Consider the following 6,746-nt stretch of genomic DNA (forward strand, 5'->3'; position numbering starts at 1 on the left):
CTACGGTTTGTTGCCAACCGGATCTGAAGGTTTATGTGTTTAGGATTCTAAGCGTATGTATACGATATTAGAACTAGCATGTAATCATTTCGGAGTGATAAGGATGATTTGAAATCTATCATGAACGAAGATCTAAATTTCACCTTATTCGGTGTGTAGATAAAAAAATGGTGAGAACAAGGAGTGGCGTTGGAAACGCGAATGAAAACAGGAATCAACCGCCAGTGATTGAGCAAATACCTGTTGTAGCAGCAACACCAGAACAGATCACCATGGCTGGAGTACATGCCATGAGTCGGGCTATGTTAGCCGAACAAAGGGAGGAGATGTGACAAATGTTGCATAACAATAGGGACGAACCTATCATACCTATTGAGGAACCTGAATTGATTCCCGAGCAGTCGGAGGAAGGGAACAATAGTCGCATTTTGAGTCAAGTTGGGACTCAAGAAGAACGAAGGAACAATCCGGAAAGGAGAAACAACAACGATGGGAGAATGTACAAGAATTTCTTGGGCGCCAAACCGCCAAGTCTTTCTGGGAGCCCAAAGCCTGTTGAAATAATGGATTGGATCTCCGAAATGGAGATGGTATTTGAAAGTTGCGACTGTAGCAACAAACAGAAGACTGTATTTGCAGTCAGACAACTGAAGACTGGAGTATTAAGTTGGTGGAAGTTGTTGGCAGATACTATGCCACGAGGAGAAGCTCTGAAAATGTCATGGGAAGAGTTCTTGGAACAACTAAGGGTGCAATATTGTTCAGAGATAGATCTGATTGATCTGAACAATGAGTTCCAAAACTTGAAGAAGGGGAGGATGAGCATAGACGACTATGCTATGGCATTCACTGAGAAAATGAAATTATTTCCGTACCTAGTGCCAACGGAACTCTCCAAGATTGAGAGGTTTGCTAATGGACTGCCTGGCGACTTTGGCCCGACAGTCAAGATGGCAACTACTCTGAAAACGGCTATTCGTGCAGCTAAGAATGTGGAGGCCCAACAGAAGGAAAAGGGTCTGGAAAGGATAGACGTTGGTGAGAAGAGGAAGTTCGATGGAACTTCAGGGTCCAATAAGAAAAACAAGTTCTCGAAGTCTAGTTCGAGGGGAAGTGGAGGCGAAGCGAAATGGTGCGACAAATGTAAGAAGAAGCATCATGGAAAGTGTGAGGTAGTGACCACATGCTACAAGTGTGGAAAGCCAGGTCACTATGCCAATGAATGTACCCTCACTAAGAAAGTTTGTTATGGTTGTGGTGAGGAGGGACACATGTCGAGGGACTGCCCGAAGAAGAAGGAGGCAGCTAGACCCAACATTCCGCCAAAGCCGAAGGCGAGAGCATTCCAGATGACACTTGAAGCTGCTAAGGATGAAGCTGATGTCGCTTCAGGTACCTTTCTCGTTAACAATTTGCCTGCCCAAATTTTATTTGATTCTGGAGCCAACTACTCCTTTATATCGCATGAATTTGGTAGAAAACTAGCCTTGCCTGTTGATAGACTAGATAATGCTTTATTAGTCGAAGTTGCTAGTGGCAAGTTTGTACCTGTTAGCCATCGTATGAAAAACATCTTAATCGACTTGAATAGGAATAAGTTCCGCGAGGAATTATTACCTATCGAACTTAATGGTTTCGACATCGTGTTGGGAATGGATTGGCTCAGCGCCAACGATGCCGAGATTTTATGCAAGAAGAAGATAGTGAAAGTGAACCCGCCAAGGAAGGAATCGTTTATGGTGTATGGGGACAAACGCCGAGTGAATTCTGGAATCATTTCCCTAATGAAAGCCAGAAAGTGTTTGACCAAAGGATGTACATCATATTTAGCATTCGTGATTGATGCTAAGAAGGAAAAGAAGGTGATGCAGAGTATTCCAGTGGTGTGTGATTATCCGAAAGTATTTCCCGAAGATCTTCCTGGATTACCACCTGATAGACAAGTAGAGTTCAGAATTGACTTGTTACCAGGAACAACGCCAATAGCAAAAGCACCTTATCGATTAGCACCGACGGAGATGAAGGAGTTGATGATGCAACTTCAGGAGTTGTTGGACAAAGGTTTCATTAGACCTAGTTCATCACCCTGGGGAGCTCCGGTGTTATTCGTGAAGAAGAAAGATGGAAGTATGAGAATGTGCATCGATTACCGAGAGCTGAATAAGGCAACAAAAAAGAATAGATATCCGTTGCCGAGGATTGATGACCTATTCGATCAGCTACAAGGTTCAAGCTATTTCTCGAAGATCGATCTAAGGTCAGGATATCATCAGCTGAAAGTAAGAGAGCAGGATATAGAGAAGACTGCGTTCAGAACTAGATATGGATACTACGAGTTCTTGGTTATGTCGTTTGGACTACCCAATGCTCCGGCAGCATTCATGGATTTAATGAACAGAGTTTGTAATCCGTTCCTTGATAAATCTGTGATAGTGTTCATAGACGACATTCTGATTTACTCAAAAATCCAGGAGGAGCATGGCAGACACTTGCGAGAAGTGTTAGAAGTCTTGAAGAAGGAGAAGTTGTATGCTAAGTTCTCCAAATGCGATTTTTGGATTCGTGAAATCCAATTCTTGGGTCACGTGGTCAACCAAGAAGGGATAATGGTTGATCCAACGAAGATCGAAGCTGTGATGAAGTGGGAACAACCGAAAAGTCCCACGGAGATCCGAAGCTTTTTAGGATTATCCGGATATTACCGAAGGTTTATCCAAGGCTTTTCTTCGATCGCTACTCCATTGACAGCTTTGACCCACAAAGGAGCTACTTATGCTTGGAGTGATAGGCATAAAGAAGCATTCGAGAAGCTAAAGAAGAAGCTATGCGAGGCACCGATACTTTCTCTACTCGATGGAGTCGAAGACTTCGCTGTTTATAGCGATGCGTCTGGGGTTGGATTGGGTTGTGTTTTGACCCAAAGAGAAAAGGTGATAGCATATGCGTCTCGACAACTAAAAGAGCATGAAAAGAACTACCCGACTCATGATTTGGAGTTGGCAGCGGTAGTTTTCGCTCTGAAGATATGGAGACATTACCTCTATGGCACGAAGTGCAAACTTTTCACTGATCATAAGAGTCTCCAATATCTCTTTAATCAGAAGGAATTGAATATGAGACAACGACGCTGGCTGGAATTACTTAAAGACTACGACTGTGAGATACTTTACCACCCCGATAAAGCTAATGTTGTTGCTGATGCTCTCAGTCGGAAAGTCAATCTTGAAAGGAAAAGGCCAAGAGCGTTGAGAATTGAAGTTGTCTCGATTATTTTGGAAAGTATAAAGAAATCTCAAAGCGAAGCTTCTGAGAAGAATGACCGAAAGGAGGAGCGTTTGGGCAAAACGTTGGTGTTCGGTGTAAAAAATCATGGACTGAAGGTGTTCCAAGATCGGATTTGGATACCTAAGATAGGAGGAGTCAGAGATCTTCTGATGGAAGAAGCTCACAAGACCTTGTACTCGATTCATCCCGGTAGCACTAAAATGTATAGGGACCTGAAACCCTACTACTGGTGGCCGACGATGAAGCTTGATGTTACAAAGTATGTGGCCGAGTGTGTGACTTGTGCGAGAGTCAAGACACAACACCAGAAACCGTATGGGAGTTTAGAACCTTTACCTGTGCCTATGGGTAAGTGGGAAGACATTGCTATGGATTTTGTCACTAAACTACCCAGAACAAAGAATGGTCACGACATGATTTGGGTGGTCGTCGATCGATTCACTAAGAGTGCGCATTTCATAGCAGCCAGGGAGAAATGGTCTATGGAAAAGCTTGCGAATTCTTATGTGAAGGAAATTGTGAGACTTCACGGTGTTCCGCTAACGATTGTGTCTGATCGTGATAGCCGTTTCACCTCACGATTTTGGAAAAGTCTACAAGAGGAATTAGGTACCAAGTTGTGTTTAAGTACAGCTTACCATCCGCAGACTGATGGTCAGACTGAAAGAACGATACAAACACTTGAAGATATGCTAAGAGCATGTACCTTGGAATTCCTAGATAACTAGGATGAACATTTACCGTTGGTAGAATTTTCCTATAACAATAGTTTTCACTCGAGCATTAAGATGGCACCTTACCAAGCTTTGTATGGACAAAAGTGTCGTACGCCGTCTTGTTGGCTTGAGTTGGTTCATCAAACTGCTGAAAAGTTGAAAATAATTAGGGAAAGAATGTTGGCAGCTCAAGATCGTCAAAAGAGCTATGCTGACAAAAAGCGAAGACCGATGACTTTTGAGGTTGGAGATTCGGTTTTGCTTAAAGTCTCGTCGTGGAAGGGACTTATAAGATTTGGTAAAGGGGGAAAGTTTAGTCCAAGGTTTATTGGACCGTTTAAAGTTCTTCAGAGGATTGGGAACCAAGCTTACAAGCTCGAACTACCAGAAGAACTGAATGAAATTCATAACACTTTTCATGTGTGTTATTTACGAAAGTTCACGGGGGAAGTTCCCGACATGATTCCACTTTCGGAGTTGAGAATCGATGAGAACAAAAGGTTGATTGAAGAACCAGAGGCAATTATTGACCGAAAGACTAAGAAGTTGCGACGCAAGATGGTCGAGTTAGTGCTTGTCCGATGGAAACACACGAATGGGCCGAATCTCACCTGGGAGACGGAGACTGACATGATGGGTCGCTATCCGCATTTGTTTGTTGATGTGTGATTCCGGGGACGGAATCATTCTAAGGTGGGGAGAATTGTAACGCCTGTGTTTCTGGGCTTGCCATTTTTAGCAATGTAATGGTCTAGGTTAACCTTTGTAACCCATTTTGAAATAATAGAAGTGTATTATTTGAGTATTATGTGTTTTGTGCTTAATTGCTTAATTATGTGGTTTGATTAATTAAGAATAAAAATAAGCGTCAAAATTTCAGTGTAAAATAAACTCGATATCTTTAGATAATGTTGTAGTAGTTGAAACAACGTTTCCGAAGATATAAAGAATGCCGAAATCCGAGTTATAACGAAGAAGTTATGACCTGTCGAAGTTTCGCGACAGAACCGGCACGACCCAGCGCGATGTAAATAGTGAATTTAAGGTAGATAGATATCTATCCTTAGTGATCTAAATTAGAATTGAAGATCTCATCGATAGTAGTGCAACAACGGAAAGACGGACGAAATCGGAGTTCAGATGAAGGAGTTATGAATTTCGAACGGAGTTTTCCTATCCCGGCCTACTAAAAATAATATATAAGTAATATACTTATAATATATTAAAAATAAAGTCAAAATTAGCCAATGGAGTCTAAACAAGAGTTGTAGATCATGATCTCACCTTCGCGGCGATATAAAGAATGTCGAAAACGGAGTTCGTATGCGAAAGTTATGAATTTCTGAAGTTCGGGGCGCGAAACCCCAAAACTGTCAGAGACCACGACGTGGCAAGCAGTGCCACGACGTGGTAAATGTCCTGACACCTCCGGGAGGCCCCCAGATGCAACTTGGGATGACGCATGCAGTGACGACCAAGCCCACGACGTGGAAAATGGTTGCCACGACGTGGCAAGGGCCAAATTTGCCCTATAAATAGATTTGAAGGGCCAACCGTTTAGGGTTGCTATTTTCTCTCTTCTCTCTCCCGTTGTACCTCGATTTGCGTGCCAGAAGTACCCCAAAGCCCCGGTAATATCCCCGAGTCCCGAAGCAAGTCCCGAGATCCCGAAGATCCCGAGAAGTGCGGTTTCTGAGCCGAAGCTCTGCCCGTGAGAAGTTCGACTTTTGTAGAGATCTTCCAGATCTGCTGAGGATTACTACTTCTGCAAGCCGTAGTGCTGTCCAATCATCTTCTGATCAAGTGAGTGTGTAGTTACTTTCTTCTAACGCATAATTATGAAGTATTTTATACGAAATACGTGTTATGTGTATAGTTTTGTTGTTATGTAAGTGAATGTATATTCACTCTCTTTAATCACATAGATCTGATTTGTTTTCTATGAAATACGTGTTATGTGGGTATGCCTCATCTGTTGTGTGGAATATATATTGAATGAAAATGATATATACAGGTTTTAAACTATGTATAAAAATATATATTTTTATCTACTAATATGTTGGGTAGAACATGGGTAGATAGTTGGTGTGTAATAAATAGATGAGAGGCCTCGATGTTGTTGTTGTTGTTGACCTAGTTATTCAGCGGAGTATGGATAACGACCACAGACTCCTTCTAGACAGTCTCGTGGAACGCTAGCAGGTTCATAACCTGTAGGTGTTGTGAACGATGTGTTCACCGGTGTACTCTATCCCCCTCATGGTTGCCTTTAGGATATCTATTGTTGAGGAAACCCCTTAGCAGTAATGTCCGTCCCGATGAAAATCCTAGATTAGGTCCCCTGAGATAGATGTTGTTTTATGGACGTAAAGTGAGGATAACGGGAATGGGTAATCGGGATAGTGATTGGTTCGTGAATTTAAATATAATTTATGTATTGTGGGTTGAAAACCCTATATGCTCACCAGGCTCCCAAGTCTGACCCACTCAGTTTTATTTGTATTACAGGAAGTGGCGCAAGGGCGTAAGATGGACGAACCATCAAGTTGTTTTGTTTACAAGTCTGTATATGTATATATTTGTTGAATGACTTGTAATGTTATTGTTTATGCTTAATGGTCTGTATCGGAACATGACACCCCGAGTTTTAATTATATAATGAAAATGCATCTCTTGATGAAATGCTTTGATAAATATTATTTTATCATGTTTTGTTTTGGGAACAAATTCCGCAACTCTTTCAAA

The sequence above is a fragment of the Lactuca saligna genome, chromosome 3, assembly GCF_052625555.1.
Source record: "Lactuca saligna cultivar CGN05327 chromosome 3, ASM5262555v1, whole genome shotgun sequence".
Taxonomy (NCBI): Eukaryota; Viridiplantae; Streptophyta; class Magnoliopsida; order Asterales; family Asteraceae; genus Lactuca; species Lactuca saligna.